Here is a 17,398-nt window from a genome sequence, read left to right as displayed (position 1 = left end):
AAAATAAGCTGAATGCACTTATTACAGGTTTGCCAGCCTGATCAATGGTTTCTAGGAGAACCCAGTGAATTAAAAAGGAGGATGGAAGCTAATCATAATTACTCCGCAAAGATCCTTGTGACCAGACACTAGATTTGATTCTACTGCAACACGGTTATTTAATGACTATGGGGCTCATTACAAGTTTCTCAGTATTTCGCTGGTAATTCCGTCAGGATACCGGGAAACTGGCCCTACCATCTCCACCACCGGGTATTACCAGGATATTACGGGCGGCGGAGATGCCTGTAAGTTCCCATACCATGGAGTCCATACCATGGAGTCCTGTAGGACTCCATGGGATGGGATTGCCAGATTACCAGCAGCAGTTCTTTGCTTTATTCATTTATATAGTGCCAGAGACAGGCCCATAGTAACGGTACTGGTGATTCCAGCATACATTTTCCGGTAGGGGTCTGAACTCCTGGCAGGTTAGGGCTGCTGGTAGTTCACTGTCCCTACCCACAAACTTGTGTTTGCCCTGTCTGGGAAAAATACTGGTGCTAGAATTACCAGCATTGTGTCTGGACAAGGGAACTCATAATGAGCCCCTATGACTAAAATGCCTTGACAAACCTTGCTTAGGGCAAAACATTTGCAGGCTTAAGAATTTTTTTAGAGGATCCTTTAATAGGAATGTTAGCAGATACATCAGAGAAGGAAGCTCGATGAGACATGGAAATAGAACCTACAAAGTTGGCCGACACCGAGGTCAGAAGCCTCTGATGCCATGACCCACAGAACATCCAGCAAGGTGATTGGTTGCTGCCCCAACCTATGGGCCTGCAGCCAGGACGCCGGAAGGCGGAGCCAGCCACATTCGAAGGCTGTGTTTTAAGGCTGGCACAGCTCTCTTCTGCTCTTCGCTACTCGCTGCAACTGCCACCCACTAGCCAATGGATCCAGCCCTCAGATTCTTCCATTGAATGTAAGCCAGCAGTATCCAACTATTTTCCTGGCAATATCCCATCCTATGTACCCTTGCAGGCCTGACCCACTCATAACTGCTACATCTCGCTAGCCCCGCCAACTACCTTCCCTCATCCCAACTCACCAGCATGCTCAGTCGCTTCAACACAACTCCCTGCATCGTCATGCCCAGATAATACCATAGCGACTACTCCTAAGGACCGCTGCTCGATCGCTGACGGTGCCCCACTCCAAGTGACTCACCACGGAGTGTACCAGATGGATATTGCTAATGGAGTTCACTCTAGGCCCAACCAAGCACCCTCCATAGTGTAAGATCATCCCGCCCTCCAACTATCATCTCTCCTACACCAGATGGGACAGCAGGGTAGGATGGTCCACAGAGTAGAAAGCCGCTGACAGATCTAATAAAATCAGGGCACCAACTCCCCCTGCATCCACCAGCTTGGCCATGTTGCAGCTCACACAACCTAACATGCACCAACCTCATGCCGCCATCAACTCTCCCCTCCCAACTACACAAGACCCCACAGCCCTAGTGGACCACTACAACGCCCTGCTCTGCAAGGCCATCGGCCAATTGGCTAAGAAATCCAAGAACCTAAGCCACCTCAACTCCTGGTTCACAGTTGAACTCTCCGCCACCCGAGCAGCCAAACGAACAGCAGAGGCTACCTGGCTCAAAACACCCACTCCTGCCAACAAGAAACACCTCACCACCCTCTCACACCACTACAAATAGCACATCCTCACCTCCAAAACTTCCACGTATAAAGAAAGAATTTCCATCGTGGCCTCAAGGTCTTGCAAACTCTTCACCATTCTCTGCGAGCTAGAAACCCCCAACATCCCCACCGGCGACTGTCTTGAAAGACAATGCATGGTGTAACACCATTCAAGCCACACTCACTGGAAAAATCTCACAACTACATGGTAAAATGCATGCGAAACAAGCAGTTTTTTCCACTGCCTGCCACTCTCCTGGGCTACGTCGTGATGACATCCCACCATTTAAGTTTCAGCCTATCAGTATCCCTGCCCTGGCCCACACCATTGCCGGGCTTAAACCATCCCGCTGCAAGAGGGACGCATGCCCAGCAGTCCTGGTTAAAGACTGTACCTAGCCCTTCTCCCGCTTATTGCCATCATCATCAACATCTCCTTCACTTTCTGCTCCGTCTCATTGTCATTGAAGGAATCTTGGATCGCACAGCTCTGCGGCAATCGACCATAAAATCCTTTGCCAAGCACTAACTGACGCTACTTTCCCCCTGAAACCACCAAATGGATCGCTTCATTCCTGTCATACAGAACCTCCAGGGTATTCATGGGGGAAGCCACTGCCTCATTGACACTTAACTCCTGCAGGGTACCCCAAGGCTCTTGCGTATCACTCACCCTGTAGAATGTCTACACCAAGCCCCTGTTTGACCACTTCGATGCCCTGGGAATCTCGTATATGAACTACGGCGAAGATACCCACATTTTCATCCCCCTCTTTGGAGGCTACCTAAAAAACAGCCTCAGAATCAGCAAAATGTACGGAACCATCCAATCTTGGATGGCTGCACACAGTTTGTGCCTCAATGCCAAAAAAACAGTTAATCCTCATCGGCCCCCCTGGCCCTTCCTAAGAGTCTTCATCATTCGTAATCGACGGCCACAAGATTTACCTTGCACCCTCTGTCAAGACCCTCAGGGTGTACCTTGACTCCTCCCTCATCATGGCTCATCAAGTAAACCATGTTGCCTTGACTTCAGGATACACAATCAAACTTATCAATGCTAGCAAGCCCTTCCTTACCACCACTAACCGCCTAGAAGTTGCTCGAGCACTCATATGCTCCAAACTTGACTATTGCAGCTCCTTACTTTGCGGAACCTCTGAAAGAAAATCTCTGTAAACTACAGACAACCCAAAACAACGCACTCAGAGCCATATTAGACATCAGCAAATGGGACTACATATCGATGGCCAGGAAAGCATCTCACTGGCTCATGGTCAAGGACAGAATTAACTTCAAAATTCTCTCCGTTACCCACAAGTGTCTCTCAAATGACGCACCAAGCTACCTCTCAGATATGCCCAAAAGACAAGTCTCAGCAAGACCAACAAGAACGGCCCACAGCCACTGCCTTGTCACACCAAGCTTCAAGCATGCTAAAGCGGGGGGCTCTAGCTTCCCAGTCCAGGCACCGACTCTCGGGAATAAGCTACCCAGCCCCTGCGAGGTGAACCCTCTTACAACATCTTCAGAAAGCATCAAAAACTCTTCTATTCAACTGACACTCCTTGCTCCATCCGGTCCAGTCCGGATTTATATCTGTCTCAAGGTAACTCGCGCCTAAATGCCTAAGGGCTGTGCGGGCTGCTACAAATGTACAAATAAAGAACGTTTTTTTTGTGTTTTTGAAAATTGATTATTTTGTATTGTTTTGTTAAAAAACTGCCACTGTGGTCATTTGCAATTTAATATAGGCAATTTGACATGAATATACGCAAATACACTTTTTGATGTACCCTACTGAACTTGTGAAAAGTAATAATACCATCAATTGGATGCAGCATGGACAAAAACATTCTATGTGGACCCACTTGGCCAATCAGATCATTTCATAGCTGTGCACTGGATGAGAGGTTCTTCGATGGATGCTTCCAATAGTAGACTGGGCCTTTAACATTTTTTTGTCACCGTTATCTGCTTTGTAATGTCCACTGTTTGATGGCAAAGATGGTTGCCATGCCAAGGTACTCACCATTGAATTCAATCTCAGTACGTTTGGCTATTGGAGGATAAGTATTAAAATAAATATAGAGGGAAAAAGTACACACAGAGCATAATGCATTATTAAAAAAATGGTGGTTAAAAAAAAAAGCAAAAGCAACGTCTGTAAACAGGTCACTACTGCTTTTTACAGTCTGTGTTGGATTTTACTATTTTGTCTGGGATCTTGCGATAATGAGATCCAAATGTGGATTGTGCAAATGTCTGGAAAATACTCTCGGGGTCACCAGTCTAGCATTTCCTTTTTCACTCTGAGCAAGCCAGTGGAACGTCAGATGTACATGATGCCTTTTAAATCACTTCGGTGTGTCGAAACACTTTGCTAAATCTCCTTTCCTTGCCTCTTTCCAGAATAGGTCAAGCTTAGTCTTGTATTACGGAGGAAGCCGCAGTGGTGCAGGATGGGGAGGGATCCTTTAAATGAAAACTCCTGCTCTCATTAAGCATTTCCGAGAAACTGTTGTTGATCTCATCCTCTGTGGCCAGTGAGGACAGAAAATTGACCCGCTTCCTTGCTGAAAAGAATTTTTATTTCAAAATATTTTTATTGGCATTTTGAAGTTGGCATTACATCAGTGTCAATCTCCCCCCCCTTACCGATTTCTTGCGCCGTTTTACAATTTCAAAACATATTCGATTAGTTCCTGAAAAGAAACAACAAACAAAACAACAACATTTAACAAACGTGAACTGTCTTCATGTTTAACGATTGTAGTGACTACATTGCCTTGAATCCAATTGGTGGCCTGTCCATGTCTTTTTAGGTGGGGTTGACTTTCTTCCCCATTGTGTCGCATCTCCCTCTTTTCTTCATTATGAGCCTCGCGCTTCTTGTGGCTGTGCGCCAATTATCCCATCAATTGGTTCATGGGGGCATATCATCAGAGGGTTGAAACATGTCTCTCACCACGGCTTTCCATGCATCAAATTTAGCGTCAGTGTCCCCCTCACTCCCGGCAATCCCGATACCCCATGCTTCTGTTTCAGCGGCCGTCCATCGCTCCATTTTATGTATTGTGGGCCTTTTTTTGACTTCCACGACATTGCTATCTCCCTTTTTGCCAGTATGCATGCCATGTCCATCACCCGTACAATGTTCCGTGCTGAAAAGAATATGGGAGGACAACGCTTGGTGGTCTGTGCACAGCAGAAGTAACAACCAGGCTTGATTAAGCCAATAGCTCTGGCCTTTGTACAGTGAAAAGGCCATATGTTGACATCCTATGCCGACGATCTTACGGTAACATTTTCAGGTATCCATCATACGCCCAGGTATTCGCATAGGTTTCAGACTTTGCTATTGTAGTCCAGGTATTGACATCATATGCCAGATCTGACCTTTGAATGCCTAGGCATCCCATCATTTGCAGGGATTTCTATGAGGTAGTAAGATCATATGCCTAGGTACTCCTACTGTTTACCAAATAAAGTCATCACATACCCAGGTACTCTACTCTTGAGCAAGTTTGTTATATATACACAATAGGTTTTGCCTTCATATGGACAACCATATGCATCATATGCCAGGAATTGTCTGGGTTAATCACACCATATGCCTGTCACTTAAACCATTGAAACCAGGTCCCTAAAATGGACTGCCCAGTTATGTTATGCTCTCAGGCAGCCCTGGCGTGGCCACACTGCACCGGTTGAGGACTGAGGCCACCGAAAAGTCCCACAAAGCCTCCACATAAATACTGTACAAGGCCTTCTTGTGCATTAAAATCTTGTAAATAGAACGCCTTCATTTTTTTATGTGGACCATTTTTGTATCAGTTGGGAGCAGAGTTCAATGCAAAGGGCAGGTGACTTGACAGAAACCAGAAGACATCTTTTGATTCTTATCTGCATGCAAGAAATTGCAGGCCGTTAATGAGAGGTCTGAAAAAACATTTATTGAGGTGTGTGCACTGAGCAAGCCAGAAAAGGCACACAGTGAGATGTGGAATGGCTACTTTCTGTTCAACTTCTGCTGAGTTTTATGTCCATAGGTGCTCATGGAGAGGAGCAAAATGCATGCATGTTTATTTTCCTAGCATTTGAGGATCATAGAGGTAATAAGATGGGAAACAAAATTACAATTGTGGAGTGTTATTTTAACAAACATGATGCTCTGTTAGTTGAATACATGCTTGCATTACAAAAAGGTATTTTATTTTTGCTCCTGCATTGTGTGCATTTACCATTAAGATGCATCTACGTGGTGTGTTCATACACATTAAATGTGTGGCAGAAGGTTTACCACAAATGTATTAACTTGTTTGAAGCCTGACATCTTTGCTACACAGCTGTTTTTAATATTTCATTTTCAAGTTTGGTAAATGTTCTGGTGGCCTGTTGCATACCTTTTACACTCTTTGAGGCTAATTATTTTTATTATATCAATTTAATTTACACTCTGTTTTAATAATTAGTGTGCATACTAGTCCCACTTGAAAACCTTATCTGGGGCATAGAGGAGTAGACAATGGGCCTCATTACACGGTAGGCGGTAATGGTTTACCGGTACCGGTATTTTACCGGTAAACCCTTACCGCCTTACTACGAGGTCCCTTTGGGGGTTGGTGAATTTAACGCCTGCTTTTTGCAGGCGTTAAAAACCAACCCGCAAAGGGACCCATGAGCTAATTACGGTACCGCAATTTGCGGCACCATAATTAGCGCCTTCCCCATTCTCATAGAGCCCTATGGGGCAAAAATGGGAATGGGGAAGGGCAATGGGGGGAAAGGGGAATTACCGCCCCGCCAACCTTGGAATAGGGCGGTAATTCCCCTTTCCACCAAGGCGGTGCCGGTATTTTACTGATTATTATTAGCTCAGTTTATAGTTTACTGACCTCTGAAGGATGTCGGGGTAACTCTGGCCCGACAACATTTGACCATGAGGTCTAGCAACACACATAGCCGTCCAGACTGAAACACCTAACTTACCTCAACACCTCTGCCACTAGCATACAGCCATGAGCCATGACTACCATCCGAAAGGAACTCTGAATAGCTGGCCACACATCAACCCTCTATAGAATAGCAATCTATCGCAAGCTACCAACAGCGCCCACCCACGTGCCTGCCCCCTCTCTGGACTGCTTAATCGAGCCTAGCCAGTCGCCTAATTCCTAGAACGGAAATATGCAGACACGCATCTCCTAAACTAAAATCCCTTAGAACTTTCCAGCACATTGACTACGATCACCAAGGGCGTTCCTACCAGAAATCCGCATTGAGGCCACACAAGTGGCAAAAGAGCGCTATATAAATAACCAAATACAATACAATAAGATTATATATAGATTTTAGCATTGTGCACTTGCCTCTCTGTGCTATTGTATCACAACAATGGCATACAATTAAGTAGCACTACTTACAGTAATCATCAGCAGACAATTCTGATATCAAACCTCAAAAACACATAATACAAGTCATGTTTGCTTTATTGTGTAATTTTAAATCGCACTAGGGCTGTCTCCACCTCTGATAGGAACTGGAGAATAATAAATGCAAACACAAAAGGGTATGTTACCATCAGGTGTTATTTAAAGCCAATGATACTTATTTATTAAACTAGGCCCCACCCTCCCAAACCTTAGTTGTATCAACACAAATAATGTGTTATTTTGAGGGTGAATTCCTTCCAATTACGATTTACTAAATTCCCACTATGTGGAGTTTTCCTGCTTTTAGAGGCAGAGTTACCCTTCGTATTTAAACTAGTCGCTATCAATGCTATATCAGTTCTATCTGTGCGGAGCCTGCACTTCAGCGGCAATTAACTGTTCCTGTTCTATGTTGGTGTTGCTGCCACTGCTGTTATGCTATTCTGCTTACACCGCTTACCCCCTGCTGGAAAGGTTCTATGTGATGGGAATTTGGGCTGCTGAAGACTATGCTGTTCCAGTTCTATGCAAGTGTAGCTTGCATTTGTGGGGCCTTTCATTTACCTATTTAATGTGGGGGTGCTTGCACTGCTCTATCCCATGCAGTTCCACCTCTGTATGAGTAGAACTTCTACTGCTCGGATGGCTTCTGTGGTAATCTTTTACTGTTGAGGCCAACAAAGTTCCTGTTCCATGTGAGGAAAGAATGATCTACTGCGGTCCATGGCATACTCTTTCTACTGCCGGGACCCATTCCTTGTCTGTTCTGTGCGGGCATCTTCCACCCTTGCTTTACCTTCCACTGATCCACTCCACCTGTTCTACGTGATGAAAGCTTGCATTGCTGTTGTCCCGATTCACCTCTTCAGTTTGTGTGGGGGAAGCTTGAAAGGCTCCTACTTGAGCTGACCTGGTCCCTGTGAGCGAAGTGTTAAACATCTTATGCTACTGCTGTACCTATTCTTTGCATGCATGGGAAGCTCACAGTTTTAGTGCTCATCTGTTCCATTTGTGAGAGGGTATTTGTTCTACTGCATACTTCATCTATCAATTGTGAGAAAAATCTGCTTTTCTGTCATGATGTTGACCGCTGCCACATGATAATTAATTCCATGCAGTTTTTGTATGTGTCGGTTGAATGATACATACATTTTACTATCTTGTGAATGATAAACTAATTTGTACTCCCTTCAAATTACATTAACTCCCTAAGATTAGTAATAGGGAGCAAAATACTCCCACCTCAAAATCTTATCTGGGTACCACCATACCGAATTCTGCCCTAGTGTACTTATTTGGGGTGATCAATATGCCAGAAGGAATGGGAAACTTGCAACATTTCTGGAAGCATTCCTTCTTCAGAAGGGCTAATATTATGTCAACTAATGGCAGTGTTCAAATGAAGGCAGCAGCTCACGCTTTTGCACCTGAAACAGTGCTCCTATCATTCCATTGTGGTATAATTGGGCGATGACACAATAGCTAGCCTTTTGAATGTTCAACATTTAATGATAGACTGAGATCTGAAGTGAATTGACTGGTTCCACATTACTATGGCTGAAAAAACAGCAATCAAACAAGGGTGTCCGATCTGTAAGGAACTCATGGTGGCAACAGTAAAGACAGACAAGTGATCACAGTTCAAGGGTGTTTATTAAACTGAATATGCAGGTTGTAAAAACACCTAATCTAAACCTAAAGCTAAAATGGGAGCAAGCTTCGACCATCAAATGAAAATTAAGGAAGTCCTAGTGGCGTTTTGTCAAATAAAAAGGACCTATACTAAAAAACAAAAAAAAACTATTGCCAATCGTTCCAACTAAATACCAGAAAGAGTGTGAGGTAGGATTCACAAGAAAGAAAGAAGTGTTCATAAATGATAAATCAGGATGCGAGAGTCAGGGTCTCCCTTCCCCACGTTATGAGCATGGGACAAGGCGGGACTCCGGAGCACAGCACTCGCTCGAGCTTTCCCAGCACAAGACTACAGTTCCGCTCTTAGGTATCCAGACCGTCGGTGGTTAAGTCTCTTTTCTACAAAAAGTCTCTTGCCTCCGAGGATCTGATGTGTTAAAAAAATAATAAAACAAAAGTTCCTTTCTGCTTACACGTTGGGTGGTGCCTTTTCACCCCTGGATCCCCCTCTTCCGGGCGCAGATCCTTTTTGATCATCAGCCTTCCTCCATCAGGTTCACTATGGCTTTTCTTGCATTCACGAATCTTAATGTCTTTTTAAACAGTTCACCGAGGACATCACCCTGCCGGGTCCACCTTTGGCAACACACTGTTCACTGGGACTTTTAGACTTCGCCCCTTCGTCGGCGTCCCTCCGTTGGGTTTACTCTTGCCAACTTTTGCTAATCACACATTTTCTTCTACTTTCTTACGATGCAGGATTCACTTCCCTTAACATTACAATCTTCTGCCGGTCAAAGACATTGGACTATACAGAGGATTTTACAAGAACCCTGTATGAATACTTTGACCCCTTTCTCGCCCCGCTCCCAAGGCCTTCTAGTAAAGGTAGTCTCAACAATAGGGCAATCGGCCAGAGTTTCGCGAGTGAGCACCCACGTGGTGCTGTACTCTTCTGCAGCTGTTTTTCCCCTCTTGTATTAACAGTTCTTTGTACTTTACTTCAATTAGCTGTTTGCTACTTTTATTCACAGTTCGTTTTCTTATCGGCTCTCCCCTCGACACACTGGCTGTGATGAACCGCTTGGCTTTTCTGTACCATGGTGGGAAGCGTCTTCCCTCGGCTTGGTTATCAGAAGAGGAGGGCCCTGTGTACCGTTTACATCTGCTGCAACACACGCTGGTTACTGTTCATGGTCTTACAATTCCTTCTCTGGAGGTTTCACGGGCCTGGCTTGGAAAGGGCAAGGTCGCTTCTCCCCTTGTCAGCCTCTTGGTTCATGCCGTCTTTCTCCTTCTCTTGTACTGCCGTGCTGAGTTCGCTCTCTCGTCCTGCGTTCTACCTTGCTCATATTGTGCTCTCGTGCTCCACCTTTTATTCCCGTCAGAAAAGGAAAGGGACAGCAGGTGTGTGAGGTTCTGGTCAATTTCCTTGCCTTTGCCTGACCCTTGGGTTGGGACATGTCTGGTAAACAGTTTTATTAGTCTGTTGTCTTTCGTGGGGTAAGTCAGTGTTCGTGTCCAAAAGGGGAGGGGTTAGTGTGTCTGATTGTCCTACGTGGTAGGATGGGGAAAAGGTGTTGGAATTATAGCCTTACCCCTAGGGGGTTTGATAAACTCAGAAGGGTGAGATTGATAGGGTTTGTGAAGCAGACAGGAATGACTGGGATTATTATCGTAAAAGGAACAGGGGGGATTGTGGGAACAATAGTGTTTAGTCGAGGGTGAGTGGGTGTCCGGAAAAGAATCAAAGTGACGTGGATAAGAATGATTGGGAGTATTCAGGTGGAAAACAGGAAAACAGGGATTCTGGGAATTGTGGTTGTCGAATGTACCGGGGTTTGGGTTCCTAGGGGATTTACCAGATATGGAGGGGTCATTGGTTTCGGATAAGGGAGATCTTTGGGTGGAAGGGAAGTTGAGTTGGTGCAACCTATAAAAGCTTAAAGAATCTCTTCTTCCTCGTCCCTTTGTCCGATATAATACCGCGTCTCACCTGGGGCATTTCCCTGAGAAAAACCCTGGCTTCCCCTACCCAGGAGATTATCCCTCGCTTGTCCACCCCCAGGGTTGGGATCTGATTGCGCCAGCCTTTCCCTGGCCACCTGAATAAGGGTTTCTCAAGGTCTACTGGGTAGAATACCCTCAGGTTTCTCACATATCACACAAGAGCAAGATGCTGCCGATAGCAAAGAAGTGCGTTTGTGAGGCAGATAAGGTGCCGGCTGCACACTGGAGTACACCCTGTGTGTCTCAGCCAGGGTTTGCTCGCCTATAAGATTCTAAATGTGACTCATTTATGAGCCTTTGAATAAAAGTGCAAAACCTGTTGCACTTAAATAAAATTGAAATAGTGATACGGTGTACAATGACATTGAATGTATAAGAATATGTACATTTTATAAAATTGCACCCTGATGTAACACCCCTTTAGGAATATTTCCAAGCCATACTGAAAACAATATTTCGACAGCCGCAAAGCCAGTCACCAGAGAATAGTAGTTAATGACTGATGTGATTCATTCCCCCTGGGGATACGTGAAGCTGCAAAGGAGTCAGGTAAGGGAGTTTATTACTCTGGCATCCTAAAAAGGTCTGAGAAAGACCAGGGTAAGGGAGGGATTCCCCCACTGTCTGTTGAACTGCCTGAAAGGTCTGAGAAAGACCAGGGGAAGAGAGATATTCCCCCCTCAATTGTTGCGTTGTCAAAGTGAGTCCAAGAAGATCCAGATGGGGAGGAGCCATCCCCTTGGCATTGTGAATAGAAACATTTATTTGAAGAGACTTTCATTTCTGAACCTGCATTGACTGAGCAATCCTGCAAGAGAACTGTTAGAACTTTTTGTTTATGCAATCTGGAGAACACTTCTCATCACCAGGACGTGAATACAAACCCTCAGTCCAGAAGAAGGGAGTCACTCTTCTGGACTAAGAATATCATCGTTTTTTCCTTAGTTTGTTAAGAGTGTAAGGGATGGAAATAGGCTTTGACACAGGATGGTTGACTATTTGCTTTAGACATAACTCAATAGCTAACTCGACAGGCCAAAACAGCTTAAGCGGCACACTCGCAGAGACAATTTGAATATTGTCATCCTGAGTAGAAGTGACGGGGGCTCACCAGAAGGGAGGAAGCTACCGAGTGCCTCCCAAGTCAGCAAAAAACTAAACGACTCAGCCAACCATGGATAACTTTGCTAAACCAAAGTAACAGGAGCCAGGAGGTAGTGTGGACGTGGTGCATGAAAAGGATGGGAGCACAATGGAGCTGCGCAATCAGGTGATGCTGACTATAGCGGATCTGAAGGCCCCACTGGGGACACAGATTGCAGCATTACTGTTACGCTCACCTGGTATCCACGGGGACGCCCGTATGCCCTGGTTCCCCCCGGATGTGCTCAATTCGGGATGATGTCTTCTATGGCAGGTGGGCCTGAAAACACAGGAAGACTGGACTTGGGCACAGATTTCGTTTCCTCCCACCAGCCCCTTGAACTAGACCTGATGGCCCCCTCCTCACCTTGTTATGATGTCTGGCGTGCTCTCCGTCCTGCTTTCTGCACAGGGGCGCATATTTTTCTGCAGGGTTGAAGCGACAGAGTTAACTTCACTGGTGCCAACCTATTCAAGTGTCTTTAAGGAGGTAATTCCGATTATAGCAGTCTCTGAAGGCCTTTGCTTTTCTTTCGTGCTATTAAAGTCTTTCCCTGATTTTTTCCCCCTTAGGTGTGCAGTGGTTCGCTGGGTGCACTGCTTGGGTCAGGCTCCTGCCGAGATTTATGGACGCGAAGCGTATGAAGAAAGGTAGGTTCAGCGCGAAGTGTGGCACGCTAATGTCTTTTGGGCTAACCTGTATTCTTTATTCCTTTTCAGGTCGCGATGGTCTTTCTGGGCGTGCAGTGATTTCCGGAGCGGAACCGGCCAAGATATGCCCAGCCAGGTGAGGAGGCTATGGTTACTGCTGTGATTGCCGTGAGTAACCTGTTTAACATTGTCCCTTTTTCTCTCTCCCCTCCACATGCTTCATTCCGGTACGTGCGTGATGTCCTGAAGATGCTGCCAACGGGATGGAAGACTGCGAGCAACCGGGATCTAAGGATGGAAAGCTACAGGTAAGCTGGGACTGCTAATGATGTTCTTTTGTCTCCTCTGCAGGTCCGCCATTCCAGGAACGCCGGATGCTGATCTCTGGACACACGATCAGCGTCATGCTGCTGGCTGCAGAATAACGCGAAGCACGTTCTTTAGCTTGGGTGTGGTTTATATAGCCTACCCCTGTAAAGTAGTCCAGGTAAAGTAGTCCGGGCTACCACACCCTAAAATACTGCACCGCACAGTCTGGTTCTTAGGGACTAGACTGTGTGGGTGTCTCCATGTTGGCTGCAGGCTTCCACACAAAAAGTAGTCCCCTCAAGTCCCATTCCAAATAAGAGCTTGGCGCCAAAGGCGCCAGGACTGACTCCAGGAGAGTCCCTGGTGATAATGTAAGGCCCTTGGGGCCCCAAATGAACCCTGAGTCCTAACTCTACCTGGCATGTGACCATGCCAGTGGGGTTCTGGGTCACGGGTCGTGACAACTGGATGTAGGACTTTTGCGTCAAGATGTGAGGAACCAGCACACTACCACGTTGGAGACACAGGTGGAGGAGAACACAGGAGCGCTCCGCGGCACACATGCAGATGTCCACATTTTACAGCAAAAGGTCAGTCAGCTAGAGACCAGAGTGGAGGAGACTGAGGGGAGGGCCAGAAGGAACAATATTCCCATAGTAGGCCTGCCGGAGGGGGAGGTAGGCGTAGACCCTACAACGTACATTGAAAACTTGCTGCTTCAAGAGATTGGGCTGGCAACCGCACACAAGGTTTTACAATTGAGAGGGCGCTTACGAGGAGAACCTCCTGGTGCACCCCCCAGGCTGATCATCGCTAACGTCCTGAATTATAAAGACAGGGAAAGAATACTGCCGTATTCTAGACAAGGAGGCGAACTGAAGAGAGCCTCTGCAGACTTGGCAGTCTACCCCGACTACACATTACAGGTGCCGAAGAGCAGAGCGCAATTTGCAGCAGCTAAGGCTAGACTCCGAGAGGCTGGTCTGAAATATATGCTGGTCTACCCGGCATGACCTAAGGTTATACATAAAGGCAAGACTTGATTCTTTGATATCCCGGAAGATGCTCAAGCCTGGATGGACAGGCAGAAGGTTGGGTCTGGCGTAACAGAGCTTGATGATGAACGTGGAAAACGAAAGGAGAGCTCTGCACAACTGGGGATGAGAGGAAACGAAAGTACTTTTGGTCGGCATGAGCGGCACGTTGAAGTGTGCTGGTAGAGCGGGATATGAACATACGCTCCGGAGCCGGATGGCTCTTGCTAAAAAAATACTGTGCCTCATTACAAGTGAGGCGGTCAAGAATTAAGGGTGCCGGTAACCCCGCACCGGCACCTTTTCCAGACTGCCACACTACAACTCTGCGGGCGGGGGCCTTTGCGCCCGACAGGTCTGACCTGCCGGGTGTAACAGCACCCACCCGCAGAGTTTTCACAGAAGCACTGGCACCATTAGCAACGTTGGTTGTGCTTCCATGGAATCCAATGGGACTTTATGGGAATGGGCACTTACACGTTCCGCCGCCTGATATCCCGGGCCGCCGGGACGTGTAATGTCACAGTGGCACCGGGACATCAGGGTAAATTAGATTAACAGTCTCTATGATCTTATAAACTGGGCAAAAAGAATGTTTGTTTAACTTTTGCTTATTTATTCATCTATGCTATGTAAGACCGTAACATACTTGGACAAAACGATTATATGTACATGAATTCAACGTGATTGGAGTTGAAAGGACTGACACATTCTCCATTCATTTATTTTTCACAGTTATAACCTGCTTGGCTCAAGAAGAAGGGATAGTCTTCCCGAAACGCGTCAGCCATTACTCAATTGTATACATGGACTACTATTGCCTATCATTTTGTTGACAGCCATCTTGTTTCTTTTTCGGTTCAAAATCGATTTGTGAACTTATTTTCGACTACAAATTAAAACCTGTTTGGTTTTTTCTAACAAAACATATAAGTGATTATTCTCATTATTTATGTAATTCAAATTCAATGGAATGTTTTAGCTGAATAAACTTGACATTGATGAACCATCAGTTGATGGATTTTGGAAAGAGTGCAGGGGACGGGAGGGCTCCTACCTTTGGATCCTCGTTTCTCTCTTTACTTACACGTTATAGTGATTCTGTGCCAGGATCACTTTTCCTCCCCCCCACCTAGAAAGAATATCTAAATTATTACACATTTAGTAAAGTTATTTTACAATTGAAACACTTGGTAGTGCACCTACTTATGCCTCTTTTACATCAGGTAGCGGAAACAGTGATTTAGTCCAGTAGCACTGGCAGGTTACCGCCGGACTTGTAATGATGTGCCACCGTGTCGGAAGAAGAGCTTCTGAGTGCATGAGCAAGGGCTTTATTGCATATGGCAGGGACGACTGGTAGCACAGAGCGGTGGAGTCCGGACCCATGGCCGCGCTCGTCACGCCCTCTGAGTTGTATTTTTCTGGGGCACTTGTTTGTGTGCCCACCCGCTGTGCAACTGCCCAGGGCCGGACAGCCTGGGACGGAAATGAGAAGCGGATAAGCCTGAGCAAGGGTAACAAAGCTGGGCAGTTATGGTTAGTTTGAAACGTTGGGGAAGTTTATGGGGGAAGGGGTTGCCTGCATGTTTGTTGGAAGGAATACGCAGTACTACGTTCCGGGACGAAACATTACAAGAATGGGTGCTGATGGATACTGGGTTCCAGCGGGGAGTTGACTTAATGAAGGGGATAAAAGTAAACGGCAGATACCATAGACGTATTGACCTGGAATGTAAGAGTTATTGAGTATTTATTTATCTAATGAGAAAGAAGGTGGGCATCGCCTTCTTGCAGGAAACACATTTTACGGCCGTGAAACAGGCGCTAGTAGCTAGCAAATGGAGAGGGCAAGTATTTGGTTCTATGTATTCCGCTTATGCTCGTGGAGTATTGATATGGATAGCGCCCTCAGTGCCTTTAAAAGTTATTCACATCAAAACGGATAACGAGGGCAGGATGGTGTTAGTACAGGGCCTCCTGGAACACAGACACATGCTTAATTAATACATACGCCCCTAACCACAGTGCCGCCAAGTTTTTCCAGACCATGTATCCACGTCTTGGCCCCTATCGAAATAGTAACATGATATGGGGGGGGGCAGGGAGGAGACTGCACGTTGAACCCGACCCTGGATAGGTCTGACACAAGTGCACTAAACCTGCTCTGCCTGTCGGAACATTGCAGAGGCTCGGGACTCCTTTGACTTGGAGGATGCTTGGAGAGCTCTCCACCTGGCAGCCAGACACTATTCCCTTTTTTCAGCGCCACGTGCAGTGCATACAAGGATAGATCACCTTGTTGTAGGGAGAGAACTGATCCATCAGATTACGCATGCTCAGTATGGAGGTAGAGTATTGTCGGATCATGCCCCACTTAGTCTACAGTGGTAATGTGTGGCCCCTAGGGCCCCTAGGCCTACGTAGAGACTTAGGAGCGAATCATTGAGCTGCATCTAAACCTTGATGGCGTGCATCCTGCAGATTGAATGATACACCACTGCATGTGATCACCCTTCTTCATCCATTACTCAACAAGAAACCTGGCACTGCCTTAATCGAGACAAGTCAAGCAACAATGCTTTATTGGCATGAATAACAGACTCCAATGTTACACTGTCTCTGTTGCAGCACATATCTCCAACACTAATCCTGCAACCAAAATGGCTGCTCAGTCTCCAGATAGATCCGCACAGATCATGTTAGTCACCCGTCCAACTTTCAGAGGCTGACAAACTGAGCACCATGAAACTGGGTGATAGAAACCTATGTTTGTCCGACACTCCCTGCTGTAGACAATCTTAATAATAATTACTTGCTTACAAATCATTTTCCTTCATTTTCTTTCAAAATTAATATATTTTTCGAAAAACAAAGCGAAAGTGTATTCAATATAGCACCCTCTTGGGGAAACAGGTCACAGAGATGTGTGATGTTCAAATTTGAGTAACAACTAGATAATCCATTTAAAGCCTAGACGAGTTTCAGTCGAATTTGACTCCACGTATGGAGGTATGTAATCCCTTTATTTTGAGTTTTGGGGGGTGCATGGGTTTCAGGAGGTGGTGGGGGGACATGGGTTTAGGGTGGGAGGGCAAGGATGTCTGTGCTCCCGGACCCAAAATTGTATTTAATTGGCAGTGGAGGGCCCTTCCAGTGCCCACTGATACCCAACAGATATTCTAACCACAACATCACTCAGCCTTACATGGGGTAGTGACAAAACGCAGCTAGACATACACTTTGTACTAATAACTGATGTAGACATCACTCCACATTGCAACGGCGGCCCTCCTGTGTTGGTAGATACTGGTAAATATATTTTGCTGATTTGGTAGGCTTGTCTGCATGCAATGTTATGATAATACTGATTTGGAAATAATATAGGTGACAAATCCCTACTATTCGCCAATGGCGAACCTAGTGCCACTTATTCTGTGACAGTTTAGGGCCACGGGCTACCCAAACATTCCCCTCCTTACTCCCT

Source organism: Ambystoma mexicanum, chromosome 12 (genome assembly GCF_040938575.1).
Source record: "Ambystoma mexicanum isolate Mex_15411 chromosome 12, UKY_AmexF1_1, whole genome shotgun sequence".
In the NCBI taxonomy this organism is placed as follows: domain Eukaryota; kingdom Metazoa; phylum Chordata; class Amphibia; order Caudata; family Ambystomatidae; genus Ambystoma; species Ambystoma mexicanum.
The sequence above is the reverse complement of the archived record's forward strand: the minus strand, read 5'-3'. Positions refer to the sequence as shown.